The sequence below is a fragment of the Macaca mulatta genome, chromosome 14, assembly GCF_049350105.2.
Source record: "Macaca mulatta isolate MMU2019108-1 chromosome 14, T2T-MMU8v2.0, whole genome shotgun sequence".
Taxonomy (NCBI): domain Eukaryota; kingdom Metazoa; phylum Chordata; class Mammalia; order Primates; family Cercopithecidae; genus Macaca; species Macaca mulatta.
The window spans coordinates 120,135,866-120,158,397 of record NC_133419.1 but is presented as its reverse complement, the minus strand read 5'-3'; the positions used below and the strand labels follow the sequence as shown (position 1 = coordinate 120,158,397).

Genomic DNA, 22,532 nt, shown 5'->3' with positions numbered 1-22,532 from the left:
AGATATACTAACATGAAAGGAAGGATTTCCATGGCATATCATGGGTGGAAAATCAGGTTGCAGAATAATGTGTGTCATATTATATAATTTTCTTTCCTTTCTTTTTATACAAAATGGTATGTATGCACGTGTGTGTTTAGATTATTAAAATATACATAAGGCCTGGAAAGTATGCCCTCTAAATTATTAATGCTGTTAATCTCGAGAACTAGGTTTTGCGGGAAAGGTTGAGGGGGGTTGATGAGGCAGAAGGGATTTCAGAGGGAGGCTTTCATTGTGTGCTTTTTATGTTTTTTGAACTATGCCTTTTGTACATGTAACATGGAGTACATATGCTTTGGAAATTTAAAAAGGAAAGAAGGCGAAGCTCAGTGGCACATGCCTGTAATCCCAGCTCTTTGGGAGGCCGAGGCAGGAGGATCGCTTGAACCCAAGAGTTTGAGACTGCTGTGAGCTGTGATCACACCACTGCATTCCAACCTGGGCAACATAAGGTGACCCTTTCTCAAAAAAATAAATAAATAAATAAAAAGGAAAGAACTCATTGTGCCCTCTTGGGCTTCTTTCCCTCTCTGGACTGGGGGACCCTGGAAGGCCAGCGTCCTCCCTAGCCCAGACAATGCCATGCATTGGTCCCTGGAGATCATGGCGGGTCCTGATGCCTGGGCTTTCCCTTTGCCCACCTCTCTTCACCCCCAGACAACGGATGAGGTTCAGAAAAGCAGGAACACTTGCAGCACCCAAACCTCCATTTTGTCTCCTCCCCTCGTGCCACCGCTGCTCCCCTCCAGCTACCTCCCTGGGGAAAAAGGTATCTGATCAATCCAGTAGAACCAAAGGTGAGAGAGGTAGCTCCATAATGGATTAATAGCATGGATTTATATAATGCTAATAGCATGGATTTATATAATGCTTACTGTGTATCAGGCACCATTCTGAACAATTCTCATGAATGAACTCACAACAGCTCTATGGGTTCCACACTATTACTACCCTTCATTGTAGATTTTAAAAACACAAACAAACAAATAGGAGTCACAAAAGGCCAAGTAATTTGCCCATGATGCTACCATCTTTCTGTAAGTGGAACCTGCACAGTGAGGCTGCAGAATTGGCACACTGGTCTCTGCAAGCCGTGCCCCTGCGAAGCCACAGTCCCGCCCTCCTCATTCCTTCCTCTGCTCTTCTGTGGCTCTGGGTCACGTGACGTCTGCTAGGGTCAGGTACTCTCCAGGGCAAGACTGTGGCATCCTCAACATAGACCCCCAGCCCTGACACATGCCTGGCAGCCAGTGAGTGCTCAGCAGGTGTCTGTTGAATTAATTGTGGCCTGCACCACCCTCTCTCCTGCCCAGGGATGAGCAGATCCTTTTCCCTTCAGAGCAGTCCGAACAAGGCAGCAAGGCTGCTCAGGAGCCCTCGGGAGTACTGAATGGAGAGCAGCCCGCGGGGATAGAACAGAGGCTGCCACTGAGCTCCTGCTCCTGCTGGATCAGACTCCTGCTCTGGGTCAGACCACTACCACCCTGGCTGTCCAGGTCCAGCTGCTGGTAAGGGTTTGTGTTGGGAAGGGTTCCTCCCTGATCGACCTCAATTCCTGTCTGCCCTGGACTGAGCTGGACTCAAGCCTTGCAGCTGCCTCATCCCTCTCCCAGAAGCCTGGCCCCGCTCCTTGGGGTTCAAGCTGCAGAAGGGTGAGCCCAGACCGCCCATCCCTGAGGTCTGGATCTGGCCACCCTTCCTCCAGCTCATCCACTCCCAGCCACCTTGGCTACTTCCACCCTAGACACAGGTAGGTGCTTGCCCTGAAACATGAAGTCTCCACAGCTGGCCCTTCAGTTCTTCGCTTTACCTGCAGAAACCCTCAAGCTTTTGTAGCTCTAAGTCCCCTGAGAGCTACTCACAAGTTCAAGTTTTCAGGCTGAGGGTCATCAAAGGCCCTCTGTTCATTTGCAGAACCTGGAGCAGAGCAACATCTCCACAAACCAGCTCACCTGGCCAGTTCAGAGGCAACTCTGCCCGCTTCCTGGGTCCCCCTGGGACTTCCATGGCATAGAAATTTAGGAATTCAAGCTTCCATCTATCCATCCATCCTTATATCCATCCATCCATCCATTCATCTACTCACCCACATGTCCAGCCACCCACCCATCCATCCATCCACCCATCCATCCATCTATCCATTCATTTATCCAACTATCCACCCACCCACCCACCCATCCATCCATCCATATATCCACCCACCCACCCACCCATCCATCCACCTGTGTATCCATCCATCTATATATCCATCCATTATCCATCATTCATCCATCTATTCTTCTACCTACCCATCCTTCCACCCACCCACCCATCATCCATCTATTCAGCCATCCATCCATCCATCATCCATCTATTTATCTACCCACCCATCTACCCACCCATATACTCATCCCTCTCTCCCTCCCTCCCTTCACCCATCCATCCATCCATCCATCCATCCATCCATCCATCCATCCTTATATCCATCTAGCCAACCAGCCAACAAATGTATATAACCTGACATGCTGGACCCCAGGGATCCTGAGATGGACACATCATGATCCTATCCTCCCTCTGAGGGTAGTATAAGAGGAAAGGGAGGTTTTCCAAAGATTATTCTAAGACAGTGCTGACTAATGGAACTTTCCGTGATGCGGCTAATGTTCTCTTCTGTGCTACTCAATATGGTCAATAGACACTAGCCATGTGTGAACATTCAGCATCTGAAATGTGGCTAGTGTGACTGAGAAACTGAGTCTTTCATTTCATTTCATTTTAATTAATTTAAATGCAAATCATCACATGGCACCAGTGGCTTCAGGATGGGACGCCACAGACCTAAGAGCTGCGGTAGCACAGAAGGGAGGGGAGGCTTCAGGGAGGAGACAACATTAGGTGGGGCCAGGCGACTCAGCCAGCTCACTCATTCTTCTTCCCTGACACCTGCTGGAGCACGCCTAGCCCCGGCCAGACCCTTAAGCATTTTGGAAAGTCTCTTGTCACAGTGCTGAGCTCAGCCAGAGGCTCCTCTGACCTTGCACACCCTCTCTGAGGTCACTGCTGGGTGAGGCCTGAGCCCTGCTCACTCCAGGAGTTCCTGACTCATCCTGGAAAAAGCAGAAAAGCCTCTGTATTTTTCAAGAACCAGCTTCAATGTTAATAAGAGGGCAGACATGACCCCAGGCATGATCCCAACTCGGGCACACAGGGATGGGGTATGGGGGGCAAGAAGCAAGTCTAAAACAGGTGAGGAGCAGAATAAAGAGCCAGGGCCCAGCAGAGGGTGAGGCGGAAACTGATGGAATGAGACACGGAGGAACAGCCAGCCCAAGCCAGCAGGGCAGACAGGGTAAGAGGGATACGCCACAGAGATACGCCACAGAGCAGTGGCTAACATGAGCCAGAACGGAAGGGACATGCCGAGGTAAACACAGCTGGAGGCAGGCTGACAGGTGGCTACAGACAAGACTAAGACAGGCTGACCAAAAGGCAGTCTGTGACCCCAGGAGAGGTGGGGTGGGGGTCCCAGAGGGCAGCTCTGAGATCTCTGGCACATCCATTGACTGCACTTGCAGATCAGGCCACTAGGCGGTAGCATTGCTCCAGCCACTGCCACTAGCAGGCGTCCAACTTCCAAAAGATGGTAACAGCCAGGCTCCCTGTCATGGGCAGCGGACATGGCTTCACTGACAGTGAAGAGGCTGGGATAGGCGGACCCAGAGCATCTATGCCCTAGCCTGGAGAGTCCCTCTCTCATCACCCAGGATCTCCTCAAACCTGCCCCTTCCCTCCACATCCCCAGTCCCTGGTCTTGTCCCTTTCCTGACAGCTGCCTGGGCTCGCAGAGCACTGAAGGACGGAGCCTCAAGATGTCCATCAATTCTCTGTCTTTGCCTGAAAAGGGCAAGTGAGGATTCTAGGTCTGAGAATTGCCCTCAGCTCCTGCCACGCGGCCGGGTCCATGAGGAGGGCCTCGTGGGCTCTTGGGTGCAAGGCTCGCTTCACATAGATCCAGAGGGATCTTGGCTGACCCCATGCTCAGCAGCAGCCAAGTGCAGCTTTGGGCTGCATGAACAGAACAAAATGTCTGGATACAGGACTGTGTTCAGCAATAAAGCCTAGTCCTCAGGCTACAGCTCTGGAACAGCCAATGTAACGCAGGAGGAAGAGCGATGTGGACCATGTCATAGTTACAATCCAGTCACCTGCACCCCTCCTTTCTCTCCCCCAGCTTCTCTTGTTCCAGCACCTCGGTCCTGGCGTCCCCCAGGCTAAGAAGCCAGCCTTGGCCTGGGAGCACTGTCTTTGACCCTTTTTGTGGCCCTGCACTCCCGCTCTTGGCCTCGTCTCCCCATCAGTAAACAGAAGTGGATGGATCATGAGACGTCCTCCAAGGTTTCTTCCAGCTCGCAGCACCACTGACTGGGAGGCCTCAGCAAAAATGTCCTCACAGTTCTGGAGGCTGGAAGTAAGTCTGACATCAAGGCGTCCTCGCGGCTGGTTTCTTCTGAGGCTTCTCTCCTTGCCTTGCAGACAGCGCCTTCCCCTGCGCCTTCGCCCAGGCTTTCCTCTGTGCAAATCTATGCCCTCATTTCCTCTTCTCATAAGAACACTGGTCCTATTGGATTAGGGTCCACCCATATGGCCTCATGGTAACCTAATTACCTCGGTAAAGGCCCCATCTGCAAACGCAGGAGATTATGGAACAACATGTGTTTGAACTTTGTGAGTCCACTTACATGAGGTTTTTCTTCTGCCTCTGAGACAGCAGGACCCCCCACCCCGTCCCGCAGCCTACTCAGCACAAAGACGGGAGGATGGAGACCTTGATGAGGATCTACTTCCACTCAATAACTAATACATAGATTTTCTCTTCTTTGTGTTTCTTTTAATAACATTTTCTTTAGCTTACTTTGTTGTAGGAATACAGTACGTAATGCATATAGCATACATAATATGTGTTCATCAACTGTTTGTCATTGGTAAGGCTTCCAGGCGACAGTAGGCTATTAGCAGTTAAGTTTGGGGGGAGTCAAAAGTCATATGTGAGTCTTGACTACAAGGGGGTTGGTGCCCTTGACCCCTTGTTGTTCACGGGTTAACTGTACAATCACATTCTGATGTCCTGGCTGGGGGTTGGGACTTCAATATGTGAATTTTGTGAGGACGCAATTCAGCCCAAGGCACTGGGGGGACAAAGTCCACACTAGAGCACCCTAAATACTGCTGAGTATTTCTAAAGTGCTGCTGGGTATGGCCGGGTGCCCTGAGTTCTGCTGGGTATGCCTGGGCACCCTGAGACCTGCCGGATACAGCCGAGAACCCTGAGACCTGCTGGGTACAGCCAAGAACCCTGAGTCCTGCCGGGTGCGGCTGAGAACCCTGAGACCTGCCAGATACAGCCAGGGGCCCTGAGTCCTGCTGGGTGTGCTGGACACCCTGAGTCCTGCCGGATACGACCAGGCCCCTGAGTCCTGCTGGGTACGGCTGAGTACTGCTCACTTTCAGAGTCTCTTCCTCCCCCCACCCCCTGCTGCCTCTGGTCTTTTTTCAGAGTGCCACTGCCCCTCTCACCTCCCTTAGTCCCTGGGAAATGGAAGACAGCCTGGAAGACAGCCTGGTAGTGAGGGAGGAAAGGTGACGTAGGAGCACAGGGAAGGCGGAGGGAAGCACAGGAAGAACAGCCAGACCGGTTGCTGGGGAGGACACCCTCTTGGGGCCATCTAGGGCTAGGGGTTCACCAGGCAGGAGCAGCAAAGGCAGAGGGGTAAGGGAGTCCAGGGTTCTAACAAGAGAGTGGTGGAAATGTCGCAATCAGTGCAGACTAGAAAGCAAAGACAGGAGACGGAGTGAAAGCAGAGGCATTCGTGACACTAGAAGCCAGCAAGCGGGGCAGCACCACAGGGATCACAGAGAAGGGGAGAGCAGGGCTGGCTGAGCCTCTGCAGGGAGGCGAGTGTTCCAGCATCTGGAGCCTCTGAACCTTCCCAGGCCTCTCAGAGGAGGAAGAGCCAGGGAGAGACAGGGAGAGCTATTGGGGGCGCCATCACGGCAGCCCCTCAGGTTTGGGGTCTAGGAGCCTGAGTTACCAGGTGGGGCTGGTCTGACTGTCTACTGTCCCTGGGCCCAGCTGTGGGCACAGGAGAGAGGCAGAGCCTGGTCGGGAGATCTCCCAGGGCAGGCTGGGACACCTGACGCAGCAGGCATCAGAGAGTCTGGAGGGAGAGGGGCCAGGTGGGGTGGGAGCCAGGGTCTCTGGGCTGTACAGTGGGGCAGCCTCGCAGGCAGGCCAGCGGAGAGGACCCCAGAACACTCCATATCTAACTGGGTGGGTGCAGTATACGGATTTTCTGTAAGAAGTGCTCTCCCAAGCATTTCAAAGGCATGCATGGCCTCAGAAAGGTTATGAGTCAGTGGCCAACTGACATTTGGTACGCTGCATTTAAATGCAGGCAAAAGGCAGCCATCTTAAGGCTTGCGGGAAGGGCGTGGACCAGCTTTCCTGGAACATCTGCCAAGGCAAGAGAGAAGATGCTGCCAGGAAGGAGTGCAGTGATGTTTCCCAGGCCAGCCCTGCCTCCTGGGCCCTAAGCACCTCCCCTTAGAGCTTCCCTCAGTCCAGAAATACCCGTGAGCCCTACTATATGCTGACACCAGGCTGGGTGCTGGGGCTGCCCAGGAGATGCTAGTGGTCCTGGCGTCCGCACCTGGCACCCATCAGGCTAGACACAGAGGAGGCTCCAGGCCTTTGCACATGCTGTTCCCATAGCCAGCACCCAGTCCCGGTCTAGAGGAGGCAAAGCCCTAGCTCGTGTCTTGGGACAGGAGATGCAATGTCCAGAAAGTGGTGGCCTCAGGACCATTTGAGATGTTCTCAATTCAGTGTAAGGACTACAATGCACAGTGTCATTTGCACTATCTTTACTTTTTGTGACAGAGAAATAATTCATTTTTATGAAGCTCACAGAAACACAATCTTTCATTTTATAATTGAATTATGTGGAACTCACTTAGCACAAGATGACAGGGCTGAATCTTCATGTGTTTTTCTGTGCGCTTGAATCTCTCTGCCTCTCCCGTGTGTTGTAAGCCCCATGGGGAAGGAGTCCAGTCTGGGCTGTGCAGGGCTGCATCCCCAGGAACCTGCACAGTGCTTCCCACCAGGTGGGAACTTAGCCTGAGAAAATAAATAAGACCCTCAAAAATCCAGGGAAAAAGCCATGAATCTCCAAGCCTAACCAGGTGGCCACATCTCCTCCTCCTCAGCTCAAGGGGAGACCCAGAGGCCAGAAAACAGCCACTGTGATCATGGCCTTCTGAGAAGCCCAAAGGGACAGACTATGCCCTTGTTCTAAAACATGCATCTCTCCAGCCCTCCCTCAGCCCTGAGGGAACTGGGAGGAGGCTTTGCTCTCCGCATGCCCAGGAGGGCCGGGGTGGGCTCAGCTTCAGAGGACACAACCTCCTTACCATGATTTATGGAAAGAGCAACTCCCAGAAGGAAGCCTTAACCAAGGACCTGCCAGGAAACTTTTTAAAATGTGTCATTGAAAGGCACAATGGACCCAGGCACAGTGGCTCACACCTATAATCCCAACACCAGCCTGGGCAACATGGCAAGACCCCGTCTCCAAAAAATAAAAATAAAAAATAATAATAATAATAGTCAGGCATGGTGGCACACACCTGTGATCCCAGCTTGGGGGACTGAGATGGGAGGATCACTTGAGCCCAGGAGGTGGAGGCTGCAGTGAGCTGTGATCACACCACTACACTCTTGTCTGGGTGACAGAGCAAGACCCCATCTCAGAGAAAAAGAAAAAGACAAGAAAACACAATGAGGGGGAGGCAGAGCAAGATGGCTGAATAGAAGCTTCCAGCATTCGTCCCACCTGCAGGAACACCAAATTAAACATCTATCCACACAGAAAAGCACCTTCATAAGAACCGAAAATCCTAAGAACCTGGTACAGCTAGGCCCAAGTAGGGTAGAGCATCAAATGGGCTCCTGGGGTCCCCAGTTCTAGACTTTGGCTCCTTGATGGCATTTCTGGACCTGCTCTGGGCCAGAGGGAAGCCTGCTGCCTAGAAGGGAGGGGCTAGGTACAGGCAGCATTCACCACAAGCTGACTGAAGAAGCCTGGGTCTCAACTGAACATAGCCAGGCAGTATTTACCACAGGTCTGGGGTGGCAGTGGTCACGGGAGAGACCCCTGTACTTGAGGAAAGGAGAGGGAAGAGTGGGAAGGATTCTCTGCTTGCGGCTTGGGTGCCTGCTGAGCCACAGTTGAATAGAACACCAGGTAGGTTCCTGACTCTAGTCCTGGCTCTTGGATGGCATCTCTGGACCCTCCTGGGGCCAGGAGGGTCCTTCACTGCCCTGAAGGAAAGGACACAAACCTGGCTCAGTATGCCACCTGCTAACTGTAGGGATTCTTGGGCCTTTTTAGCCAAGCAGTGGTCAATGCATGCCTTGGGTGAGGCCCAGTTGCTGTCCTGGCTTTGGGTCTGACCCAGTGCAGTCCCAATGGTGGTGGCTAAACGGGTACTTATGTCACCCTTCTCCCAGCTCCAGGGAGCTCATCACAGAGATAGAGACTCTGTTTTGGGGAAAGTAAGGGAAGAGCACAAGAGTCTCTGCCTGGTAATCCAGGGAATTCTTCTGGATCTTACCCAAGACCACTAAGGCAGTACTTCTACTAGTGCAAGAGCTACAGCATTATTGGGCTTGGGGTACCCTTTAAAGCAGATATGGCAGCAGTGACCAAAGACTTAGATCACAACATCCAATCCCTCTGAATATTTGGAAAACCTGTCCAAGAAGGATGGGTACAAACAAGTCCAAACTGTGAAGACTACAATAAATACCTAACTCTTTAATGCCCAGACACTGACAAACACCCACAAGCAGCAACACCATCCAGGAAAACATGACCTCACCAAATGAACTAAATAAGATACCAGGAACCAATCCTGGAGAAATAGAGATATGTGACCTTTCAGACAGAGAATTCAAAACTGCTATTTCAAGGAAGCTCAGTGAAATCCAAGATAACACAGAGAAGGAATTCAGAATACTATCAGATAAATTTAACAAAGAGGTTGAAATAACTTAAAAGAATCAAGAAGAAATTCTGGAGCTGAACAATGCAATTAACATACTGAAGAATGCGTCAGTCTCCCAATAGCAGAATTGATAAAGTAGAAGAAAGAATTAGTGAGTTTGAAGACAGTCTATTTGAAAACACACATTGGAAACAAAAGAAAAAAGAATGAAGCAAACACAAAAGATCAGAAAATAGCCTCAAAAGGGCAAATCTAAGAGTTATTAGCCTCAAAGAAGAGGTAGAGAGAGAGACTGCGGTAGAAAGTTTATTCAAAATGATAATAACAGAGAACTTTCCAAACCTAGAGGAAAATATCAATATTCAAGTACAAGAAGGTTATAGAACACTAAGCAGATTTAATTCAAATAAAACTACCTCAAGGCATTTAATAATCAAATTCCCAAAGGTCAAGGATAAAGAAAGAATCCTAAAGCAGCAAGAAAAAAGAAACAAATAACATATAATTGAGTTCCAATATACCTGGCAGCAGATTTCTCAGTGGAAACCTTACAGGCCAGGAGAGAGTGGCATGACATATTTAAAGTGCTGAAGGAAAAAACTGTTACCCTAGAATAGTATATCTGGTGAAAATATCCTTCAAACATGAAGAAGAAATACTTTCCCAGACAAACAAAAACTGAGGGATTTTATCAAGAGCAGACCTGTCCTACAAGAAACACTGAAGGTAGTTCTTCAATATGAAAAAAGAGAATGTTAATGAACAATAAATCATCCGAAGGAAAAAAACTGGTCACAGTTAAGTACACAGAAAAACACAAAATATTATAACACTGTACTTGCGGTGTGTAAACTACTTATATCTTAAGTAGAAAGACTAAAAAATAAACCTATCAAAAATAATAACTACAACTTCTTAAGACATAGGCAGTACAATAAGATACAAACAACAAAAAGTTAAAAAAAATCAGAGGGAGGAAGTTAAAGTGTAGAATTTGTATTAGTTTTGTCTTTGCTTGCTTGTTTGTTTATGCAATTAGTTTTAAGTTGTCATCAGCTTAAAATAACAGGTTATAAGATATTATTTGCAAACTTCATGGTAAACTCGAAAAACATTGCAACAGATAAATAAAAAATAAAAAGCATGAAATTAGAACACACCATTTGAGAATATCACCTTCACTAAAAGGAAGACAGGAAAGAAGGAAGTAAGGACAAGAAGATCACCAAAAATAAGAGAAAACAAATGACAAAATAGCAGGAGTAAGTCCTTACTTATCAATAATAACATTGAATATAAATGAACAAAACTCTCCAATCAAGACATAGTGTGGCTGAATGAATAAAACAACAAGACTCAATGATCTATGGCCTACAAGAAACATGCTTCACCGATAAAGACACATAGACTGAGAATAAAAAGATGAATGGTAAAAGATACTCCATGCAAATGAAAACTGAAAAAAGAGCAGGTTTAGCTATACTTTTATCAGACCAAACAGATTTCAAGACAAAAACTATAAAAGAGATTTTTAAAAGGTCATCATATAATGATAAAGGAATCAATTCAGCAAAAGGATATAACAACTGTAAATACATATGCACCCAACATTGGAGCACCCAGATATATAACGCAAATATTATCAGAGCTAAAGAGAGATATAGACTTCAATACAATAATAGGCTTCAGCACCCCACTTTCAGCGTTGGACAGATCATCTAGACAGAAAATCAACAAAGAAGCATCAGATTTAATCTGCACTATGGACCAAATGAACCCAATAGATATTTATAGAACATTTCATCCAATGGCTACAGAATGCACATTCTTCTCTTCAGCACCTGGATCATTCTCAAGGATAGACCATATATATTAGGTCACAAAACAGGTCTTAAAATTTCAAAAAAAAAAACAAAAAGAAACAATATCAAGTATCTTCTCTGACCATGCTGGAATAAAACTAGAAACCAAAAAAAAGAGAAATTTAGAAAACTATACCAACACATGGAAATTAAACAGTACGTTCCTGAATGACCAGTGGGTTAATGAAGAAACTAGGAAGAAAATTTTAAAATTTCTTGAAACAAATGGAAATGGAAACACAGCATGCCAAAACCTATGGGGTATAGCAAAAGTAGTACTAGAAGAAAGTTTATAACAATAATCACCTACATCAAAAAAGTAGAAAGATTTCAAATAAACAACCTAACAATGCATCTTAAAGAAATAGAAAAGCAAGAGTAAACCAAACCCAAAATTAGTAGAAGAAAAGAAATAATAAAGACCAGAGCAAAAATAAATGAAATTGAAATTTTAAAAAAATACAAAAGATCTAAGAAACAGAAATTGGTTTTTGAAACAATAAAAAAGTGACCAATCTTTATCCTAAGAAAAGAGAGAAAAGATTCAAATAAATAAAAAATCAGAGCTGAAAAAAGAGACATTACAACTTATACCACAGAAATTCAGAGGATTTAAATTAGAGGCTATTAATAAACAGGAAAGCCTACCAATAAATTGCCAATAAATTGGAAGCCCTAGAATAAATGGCCAAATTCCTAGACACATGCAACCTACCGAGATTGAGCCATGAAGAAATCCAAAACTTGAACAGGACAATAGCAAGTAATGAGATCAAAGCCATACTAATCAGTTTCCCATCAAAGAAAAGCCCAGGACCCAATGGTTTCAATGTTGAATTTTACCAAACATTTAAAGAACTAAAGAACCATTAACAATACTATTCAAATTATTCCAAAAAATAAAAGGAGGAGGGAATACTTTCAACTCATTCTACAAGGCTGAGATTATCCCGATACCAAAACCAGACAAAGACACATCAAAAAAATAAAAGTATAGGCCAATATCCCTGATAAACATTGATGCAAAAAAATCCTCAACAAAATACTAGCAAACCAAATTCAATAACATATTTTTAAAAATCATTAATCATGACCAAGTGGGATTTATCCCAGAGATGCAAAGACGGTTCAACACACACAAATCAATCAATGGGATACATCATTTCAACAGAATAGAGGACAAAAACCATAAGATTGGTTCAATTGATGGCGAAAAAGCATTTGATAAGATTCAACATCCCTTCATGATAAAAATCCTCAAAAAATAGGGTATAGAAGGAATGTACCTCAATACGATAAAAGCCATATACAACAGACCCACAGCTAGTATCATACTGAATGGGAGAAAACTGAAAGCCTTTCCTTTAAGACCTGGAAGAAGACAAGGATGCCCACTGTCATCACTGTTATTCAACATAGTACTGGAAGTCCTAGCTAGGGCAATCAGAGAAGAGAAAGAAATAAAGAGCGTCCAACCTGCAAAGGAAGAAGTCAAATTATCTTTTTTGCAGACAATATGATCTTATATTTGGAAAAACCTAGACTTTACAAAAAAAAAAACTATTAGAACTGATAAACAAACTCAGTAAAGTTGCAGGACACAAAATCAACATACAAAAAGCAGTAGAATTTCTATATGGCAACACTGGATAATCTGAAAAGGAAATCAAGAAAATAATCCTATTTACAACATCTACAAATAAAATAAAATATCTAGGAATAAACATAACCAAAGAAGTAAAAGATCTCTATAATGAAAACCATAAAACACTGATGTAAGAAACTGAAAAGGACCAAAAAAAAAGTAAAGATATTCCATGTTCATGGGTTGAAAGAGTCAAGATTTTTTAAATGTCCACACTAGCCAAGGCAATCTACAGATTCAATGCAATCCCTACCAAAATACCAATGACATTCTTCACAGAAATAGAAAAAAAAATCCTAAAATTTATATGGAACCTCAAAAGACCCAGAATAGCCAAAGCCATCCTGAGTAAAAAGAACACAACTGGAGGAATCACATTAAATGACTTCAAGTTATACTACAGAGCTATAGTAACCAAAAAAGCATGGTACTAGCATAAAAACAGACACATAGACTAATGGAACAGAATAGAGAACCTAGACACAAATCCATACATCTACAGTGAACTCATTTTTGACAAAGGTGCCAAGAACATACACTGGGGAAAGAAGAGTCTCTTCAACAAATGGTATGGGGAAAGATGCATATTCATATGCAGAAGAATGAAACTAGACCCCTGTCTCTCACCATGTACAAAAATTAAATAAACATGAATTAAAGACTTAAATCTAAGACCTCAAACTATGAAACCACTATAAGAAAACATCGGGGAAACTCTCTAGGACATTGGACCAGGCAAAGATTTCTTGAGTAATACCCCGCAAGCACAGACAGACAACCAAAGCAAAAAATGGACAAATGAAATCACATCAAGTTAAAAAGCTCTGCACAACAAAGGAAGCAATCAATAAAGTGAAGAGATAACCCACCGAATGGGAGACAATATTTGCTAACTATCCACCTGACAAGGGATCAATAATCAAAGTATATAAACAGAGCAAACAATTAAATAGGAAAAAGTCTAATAATCCTGTTTTTAAAATGGGTAAAAGATCTGAACACATATTTCACAAAAGAAGACATGCAAATGGAAAACAGGCATATGAAAAGGTGCTCAACATCACTGATCATCAGAGAAATGCAAATCAAAACTACAATGAGATAGCATCTCACCCCAGTTAAAATGGCTTTCATCCAAAAGACAGGCAATAACAAATGACTGGTGAGGCTGTGGAGAAAAGGGAACCCTTGCACACTGTTGGTGGGAATGTAAATTAGTACAACCACTATGAAGAACAGTTTGGAGGTTCCTCAAAAAACTAAAAATAGAGCTACCACATGATCCAGCAATTCCATTGCTGGTATATGCCCAACAGAAAAGAAATCAGTGTATTGAAGAGATTTCTGTGCTCCCATGTTTATTGCAGCACTATTCATGATGGTCAAGATTTGGAAGCACCTAAGTGTCTGTATTAGTCCATTTTCATGCTGCTGATAAAGACATAACTGAGACTGGGTAATTTATAAAGAAAAAGAGGTTTAATAGACTCACAGTTCCACGTGGCTGGGGAGGCCTCACAATCATGGCAGAAGGCAAATGGCATGTCTTACATGGTGGCAGACAAGACAGAATGAGAGAGCTAAGCAAAAGGGTTTCCTCTTATAAAACCATCAGGTCCTATAAGACTTATTCACTACCACGAGAACAGTATGGGGGAACCATCCCTGTGATTCAATTGTCTCCCACTGGGTCCCTCCCACAACACGTGGGAATTATGGGAGCTAAAATTCAAAATGAAATTTGGGTTGGGGACACAGCCAAACCATATCAGTGTCTATCAATAGGTGAATGGATAAAGAAAATGTGGCACATATACACAATGGAGTACTCTTCAGCCATAAATAAGAATGAGATCCTGTCATTTGCAACACAGGAGGTTGAGGCAGGAGAGTCGCTTGAACCCAGGAGACAGAGGTTGCAATGAGCTGAAATTGTGCACCGTACTCCAGCTTGGGTGACAGAGTGAGATCCTGTCTCACAAAAAAAAAAAAAAAAAGGCAAGGCATGGTGGCTCAAGCCTGTAATCCCAGCACTTTGGGAGGCCCAGGCAGGAGGATCACCTGAGGTTAGGAGTTCAAGACCAGCCTGGTCAACACGGCGAAACCCTGTCTCTACTAAAAATACAAAAATTAGCTGGGCGTGGTGGTGTGTGCCTGTAACCCCAGCTACTCGGGAGGCTGAGGCAGAAGAATCTCTTGAACCCAGGAGGCTGAGATTGCAGTGAGCTGGGATCACGCCATTGCACTACAGACTGGGCAACAAGAGCAAGACTTTGTCTCAAAAAAAAAAAAAAAATTCAAGATGCAAATAATGGGGACCTTGTCCTAACAAATGACCTCATGACCCTCTGCTGCCACTGAAGCTGGGGAGTGGAAAACAGCTAAAGAAGAATTGCAGTAGCCAACCAAGCTTGTCTGTGTTTCTCCCTTCTACAGGCTTATTTTATGGTGTCTGAGGAAATTGTTCTCTGGGGCCCACAAGGCAAAGCTATGTCCCAGGGACAGGACAGGTGGAAGAAGGTGGCCTCTGTGAAGGGCCAGAGCCAGGGAGAGAGCCCTGGGCAGGAGGGGGAAGAAGAAGCAGCTGTCCTTGCTCCTGGCACCTGGGCTGGTTTCATGTTCCTTTCTGTGTTTATTTCCCCTTTGTCATTCCTGAACCTTGAACAATATTGTGTTAAGTACCCCAATCTTGACTCAGCTGTATTTAGGGAAATTGAAGCAATGATCCCAGATCAAACCTGGGCTGGGCCAGCCACCTAAAGCTAGCAGGGAGTGGCCATAGAGCTCTGTATCAGAGAGCCAAGGGGAGCAGAATCCCGGAAGACGAATGAGACTTCAGAATCCAATCTTGAGTCGTAAACGCTAAGCCTGGAGAATTGAGATTTGATTTTATTACAAGTCAGTTCCTGTACAGATCGTCTCCCTGCAGCTCAGATCTGCTCCCTGGCTTTTCCCTACCATGAGGTCTCCCAAAGGCCACATCACTCAGAGCTTTCTGCCATTCCCTTCTCTAAGGGTCAGGGCAAACAGGGAGTTTTCCATTGATGGGAAAATCTTCCCATCCTTTTTTACAGCCCAACTTCGCTCTGCCCAAGAGCAAGCCTGCAGTCATCCAAATGTGATTATAAATACATTCATAAACAGATTCCACTCCTCAAAGCTCTCTCACCGTGGAATGGGTTTATGCCAGCAAGGTTATAGAGTCTGCCCCCATATCCATGGATTCTGTGTCCATAATTCAACCAACCAAGGATTGAACATATTTGGAAAAAACTGCATCTGTACTGACCATGTACAGACTTTTTTCCTTGTCATTATTCTGTAAATAATACAGTATAACAATTATTTCCATAGCATTCACATTGTATTAGGTATTCTAAGTAATCTAGAGATGATTTAAAGTATACAGGAGGATGTGTGATTTAAGAGATACAGGAGGCTGCATGCAAACACGACACCGTTTTATATCAGGCACTTGAACATCTGTGGATTTTGGTATCTGTGAGGGGTACCGGAGCTAATCCCCCACACATACTGAGTGACGACTATATATGGAATGTGAACAGAATTTTCCCACTGACTTCCATTAGGCAAGCAGAGCTGTGTTTCTCTCCAAGAAAGGAGGGTAGAGGAGCAGAGCCTGGGAGTGGGAAAAGAAGGGAAGGAGGCCAAACGGAGATCTCATTACTCCAGGCTGTGGTTTTAATTCCATCCTTCTCTCACAGCCTCTGCTCCACCCTCTGTTTATTAAGGGGGCCAAATTAAATACATGAGATGTAACTGCAACATGGAGACCCTGGCTCAGTCTCCAGAGACTGTGGGGTGCGGGGAGAAGTGGTGCAGGGGAAGCCAAAACAAACAAACCACGAATCCAGGAGGAGAGAGAAGGCAGAAAAGCAAACTATCAGGGACCGTTTCAACAACTCGGCCCTGCCTCCAGTCTGCAAGGAGGGGCCCTGCCCATCTCCCGTGGCAGCCACCCCACCTGAGTGCACTGGGAGGGTTCTCCGGCCCACAGAGTCACCTCCTGGCCTGCAAGGCCCCAGCCCTTAGGGAGTGACCAGACCTGGCCAGTGATACGCTATCCTCCTTCCCTCGCTACCATGCTGGTCCTGCGCTGTCAGGCTATCTCTCCGCAATTCATCCCCTCCCTTTCTAACCAATTTTCCACCTCCACACCTCGTCCCTCCTTTTCCTCCTCATCCTAATCTACGATGTCCTTTGGCCTGTCTGTTTAATGCTTTCCCTCCGTCAAGCTGCAGCTCAAGTCTTTGCTCCTTCAGAGACAACTGGGACCCTCCAGGCAGCCCCCACTAACTCCCTGCCTGACCCGCCCACGAAACCTTCAGCCTTTGCCTCTTGCCTCCTTCCTCCCCTCTCCCCACTTCAAAGCTGCTCTCAGCCCATGGCTCCTTCCCCAAGGCATAGAACCTGCACACAGCACTTCATTTTCTTAAGCCCTCCTCCCATGACCTTGAATCTTCTCAACAGTCTGTCCGGTGCCCTCTGGGCCCTTGCTTTTCCAGCCGCACCACAAAGACGGCCATGACCTTTGGAGCCTGGTCCAGTGACACAAGCTTCCTGCCGACTGCTCCACAGTGCCCGGTGCCAGCCACAGCCATGCCCTCAGCTTGCATGATGTGGCCTCTCCTGCTTCTCCCTGTATTCCTTTTCTGACTTCTCTTCAGCCAGCTACTCAAATACGATGTTCTCCAGAATTTTGTCCTAGATCCACTTCTCACGCCGTCACCTCCCGGGATGACCTCAAATCCACCCCCTGCTCCCCTCTCCTTTCAGATGCAGAGGGTGCCCCAGGCTTCCACATCCATTTATTTGCCTGATGTGCCAGTGACCCTCCCCACAGTGTCCCCAGCCCTCCATCCACCTGCATTCCCTTTGTCCAGGCCTGGAGAGACAGCCTCCTACCAGCTCCTGCCCAGAGACCCTCACCCAGCCCCTCCCCCTGCCTACTGGCTGCCAGTCATATAGCTAGAGAATGCAAGGGACATTATTTTGTTGACAGTCACTAGATGCCAGGCACTGTGCCAAAAGCTTTCTCATATGCCATGCCATTTACTCTTCCAATGACCCTGTACTTTAGATATTATTACAGTTGAGATGGAGCAAGGACCCCTTTTTTAGGGACCTACAGGCCCCCCAAGCATGGAAATAAAGGAAAATCTTGAATTCCTTCAAGAGAAATTTCAGGGACCTAGCTAGTCCTGAGACATAAATAAACAACTTGATAAGCAAGAAGGTAATAATAACTAAAAATAACAGCCAAGAAAGTTAGGGTCAGATGTTTGGTTCCCTATAGAAACTAAAGATAACATCTTAACATATGTCCCTGAGTTGTTTTTCAAACACCTGGACCCCTATCAAACAGATCCACCAGCACACAGGCAGCAGCTAAGGGGGAAGTGGGGACTGAGCCGACCACTGTTCTTGGTTCTAAATTTCTTCCTGCGTGGCCTGAAGGGAGTCACACCCACGAGCCAGAGTTAACATTCTTCTCTGGCCCCTGGTCCCAAATTTTTAAACAAAGCTTCTCTCTTCCTTAACCAACTGCAAATCAGAAAACTTTGAATCTACCTGTGACCCGTAAGCCTCGCCTCACGATATCCTACCCTTTCAGACCAAAACCAATGTGTGACCTCCATGTATTCATTTATGATTTTACCTATAACTTCTGCTTCCCTGAAATTTACCCCTGCCTTTAAAAACCCTTACCTCCAAGCCATCGGGGAGGCCAGGATTTTAGCATGAGATGCCTGGTGCTCCTTGCGGGTGCCCTGCAATAAACACCTTCTTTTCTCCTGCTGCACAACCTCAGTGTGGATGTCTAGTCTTACTGTGCCAGACGACTAGACCTAGTTGAGTTCTATAACACACTCACTTTTACTTGTGGGGAAACGGAGCCTCAGAAAGGATAAGCAACCTTCCCAAGTCTTAGAGCCACCGGGGCAGAGCCTCGAGCACTTGGAGCCTGGGTCAGCCTCAGTCCCATGCCTCAGCCCCATTCATTTCCTTCTTGTTCCCCAAAATGCAGACCTGGTCACGCCAGTTCATTACCTCTTCATCGCTCTCCAAGTGAAATGCAAACTCCTCAGCCTTGTGTCCAGGATTCTCCCCAGGCTGTCCCAGCCCACACCCTACCCCAGCCAGAAAGAACAGCCATGCTTGCCTCCACCCACTGATGTCTATCTTGCCCCTGCAGCCTCCTCTACCTTAAATAGACTTCTCTCCTCTCTGTCCAATGAGCTTCTCATTCCTTCAGACCAGACAGTAGGTGCCTTCCCTGGGAGGCCTCCCAGGCTCTTTGGAGTTCTCAGAATGTCTGCATTTGCTGGGTGCTGGCACTCACCACACTGCCTTGTAATCACTTGTTCAATCTTTCAAGTGTCATTTTAGCTTTGCAGTCCTGTGGCCCAACACAGGTCCCTGTGCATCAAGAAGAGCCTCAGTAAAAGCTGAAAGAAAGAGAGGACAAAAGACGGGACAAGCACCTTAGCCATATCTTCTCAAAGTGGGGTACCCAGGCTAGTGGTGGCAGAAGATACCTTGACCCCACCTCCGAGTCTGACAATCAGACCCTCTGGGGCTGGGGGCTGGGGATCTGCATTTTAAATAAGCTCCCCCAAGAGATTCTCATATACAGTGAAACTTGAGCATCTCTGGTCTAGACCGGTGCTCATCCCAGTCCTTACTAGGCCAGCCTCACAGGATGAGATAGTCAGCTGCTATCTGATTAGAGATAACCAGGACAGTATCCTCCAAACTCTTACATCCAACATGCATAGAAGACAACACTACTGGGGCACTCTGGCATAAACAGACAAAGCTGGTCAGAGCTATAGGTGAAAGGCTTGGGAACTTGTACCACCCTGGGCTCCACCAAGATCAATACCTCTGCATACCTGGAACCCATTCCTGACACCCCACTTGGGAAGCTCTGATTACTAAGAGCTACCAGCAAGCACTAGAAGCCAGACACAGCTGCCTAGCACTCACATGGGTTCTCATGCTAACGAGCTTGCATGAAGCCCTGGTGAGGCCTCACGGTCAGCCAGGACTGAAATAGGAATGTGGTTCTCTATAGCTTGACACCATTCCCACCACAGGACATTAGCTTTGGGTCTCCTGGCCCTGGGAACCACACATAAAGGAAAGAAAATGTGAGAGCTCTGGGTACCCCTTGCTAGACCTGAGATTGTCATATCCAAGGCAACCCCTGGGGTCCATTCCTCAAACCTCACCCTGCACCCCCTCCCTGGATGTGAGACAGGTAGCCAGAGATTATCTGTGAGCAGGATGGTGGGTTTTTCCCTGCCCAAGGAAGGCTGCTTTGGTGACATGATAAAACCTTTTTCAGTGACTTACTTAATGTAATGAATGGAGAGACGGGTTATAAGTCTACTAGGTTCTTGCAGCTGCTGTGAACTCTAAAATCACCCTCCAAAGAACTGCTATTTGCCAGGTAGTGTAAATTCTCTATGGGCCCCACACCTATCTGCTGACCTTTCTGGAGGCCTGAAAATGTAGAAAATTTGCCTTCACAAAACATTAAGGAAGAATTGCAAGTTGGAAGGGTCCCTAAGTCACTGAATGTTTGGATAAGGAGCTGGTTCTCTGAATGCTCCTGAGAGTTGCAGCTCCCGCTTGAGAGAAATGCATCTGGCCAGTAACAAAACAATTATGATGATGTACCAATTTGCAAAAATGTCTTTATCCTCAGGATTTAACCAGTTAGCAGAAGAATTTGTATTCTATGAAGAGCTTGGGGGCTCTGAGTAAAGGGCCATTGCTGGTGGGGTCCCTGGTGCCTAGCAGTATAAAAAATAAATTGACATTCAACAATTTATAAATCACTGGCTGGCTGGCTGGATTGATAGCTGGATGGATGGATGGATGGATGGATGGATGGATGGATGGATGGATGGATGGACGGATGGATGGATGGATGGATGCATGGGTGGATGGATGGATGGATGGATGCATGGGTGGGTGGGTGGCTGGGTGGGTGGATGGATGGATAGATGGATGGATGGATGCATGCATGGATGCATAGATGGATGCATGGTGGATGGATGGATGCATCGGTCCGTGGATGATGGATGCATGGATAGAAGGATGGATACATGCATGCATGCATGCATACATGGATGGATGGATGGATGGATGCATGCATGCATGGATGGATGGATGGTGGATGGATGGACAGATACATGGATGCATGGATGGATTCATGGATGGATGGATGGATGGATATATGGATGCATGGATGGATGCATGGATGAATGGATGAATGGATGGATGAATACATGGATGCATGGATGGATGGATGCATGAAAATGAAATAGCTTCCCTTTTGGGGAGTTCTTTCCTTCAGCACTATCCCTAGAAGGGCCTCATTTTTATCCACGATTCCTGGCTCAAAGCTCCCATTACCCTGTTATAATGTTGGGGCACTTTAGACCTCAGAAGCAGGCCTCAGAAAACAGAATCAATCTTTCTGATCTTTTCCTGCCCTCCTTTGACCCGCTCCCGTTTCTCCTCAAGGCAGTCCCCACCCTCCACCCCACCTTTATGGTCAAGGAGCTGACCATAAAGAAATTCCCTGACCTACCTTATTAATTGTAGGTCCTAAGACCCCCATTTCAGAAGGGGTCCTGCCCCATATCCTGGAGGAAGGAATGCTACACAGAGAGGCCAAGAAGAATCTGAACAGGCAGGCCTTACTGGGTTTACCAACTCAGCCTATTAGTAGTAGATCATACCCTTTGTCCAGTCACATTTCTGCACAGTTGCCAATCATACCTATCCAATGAAGTCCCCACAAAAGGCCCAAAAGGACAGGGTCTGGGAAGCTTCTGGATAGCTGAACACATGGAGGCTTACAGGAAGGTGAACAAGACCTCATCCACTTGCTGGGAGGGTGGCACACTCCAGCTCCACAGGGATAGAAGCTCCTGCACTCAAGACCCTCCCAGACCCTCCCTAGACCTTACCTTAATCTGGCTGTTTATTTGCATCCTTTAAAATAGCCTTTGTAATAAACCAGTAAATGTAAGTAAGTTTCCCTACGTTCTGTGAGCTGCTCTAGCAAGTTAATCGAACCCAAAGAGGGGGTTGTGACAGCCCCAACTTGAAATAGGTAGGTCAGAAGTTCTGGAGGCCCAGAATTGCAAATGGTGTCTGAAGTAGAAGCAGTCTTATGGGACTGAGCCCTCAACGTGTGGGATCTTACACTGTCTCCAGGCAGGTAGTATCAGAATTGAATTGGAGGACACCCAACTGGTCTCCACTGCAGAATTCCTTGCTTGCTTGTTGTGGGGAGGAAACTACACACATTTGGTCACAGGCATCTTCTGGTTGGTCATTGTGTTGTATGAGCTGAGAGAGCACTACTTGTTTTTTCTATTCAACAGTATACACTCTTCTGGATACACTTCCCCACCATTTTGACATAGATGAAGACCGATTCAGCTGAATGGAGACGGGGCGATGTCAGGGGATGTAAAGAGAAGAGGGGGACATAGGCAGCCTCCAAAGAACATGGAAAGCAGGAGCCATTGACAGACTAGCCCAGCTCTGCATGCATCTATCTTCTTGCATTTGAGGGTTTTGGTTTTTGTTTGTTTGTTGCTTGTTTTGTTTTGGTTTTTGTTGTTATTGTTGTTTTAGCTTCCACTAGAAATGCTACCACCCTTTCCCTCCCACCTACCTCCCTCTGCTAGGGAATACAAGGACTAATTAAGCCAGAAGGACTGTATAGACCATCTAGCCTGGTCAGAGGAAGCAATCTGGCCCTTAGACATGTTTTGCTTGGCCTTTATAGCCATTTAAAACTTTGCATTAGATGTTAACTTATAAAAATTAGATCTTATATAGAAATACAGATTTTGGGGGGATTTGAGGGGAAAAAGGGAAGACATGTC

General features: G+C 46.4%; 1 long non-coding RNA gene across 1 annotated transcript in view; it reads right to left on the bottom strand.

Annotated features, from left to right (window-relative positions):
* LOC106993502 (uncharacterized) overlaps positions 1 to 22,532 on the bottom strand; it is a 133,083-nt gene that overhangs the window by 21,615 nt on the left and 88,936 nt on the right. The window contains exon 7 of the long non-coding RNA XR_013404341.1: positions 7,032 to 7,198. This is a non-coding gene — a long non-coding RNA (uncharacterized LOC106993502). The remainder of the gene's footprint in view (positions 1 to 7,031; positions 7,199 to 22,532) is intronic.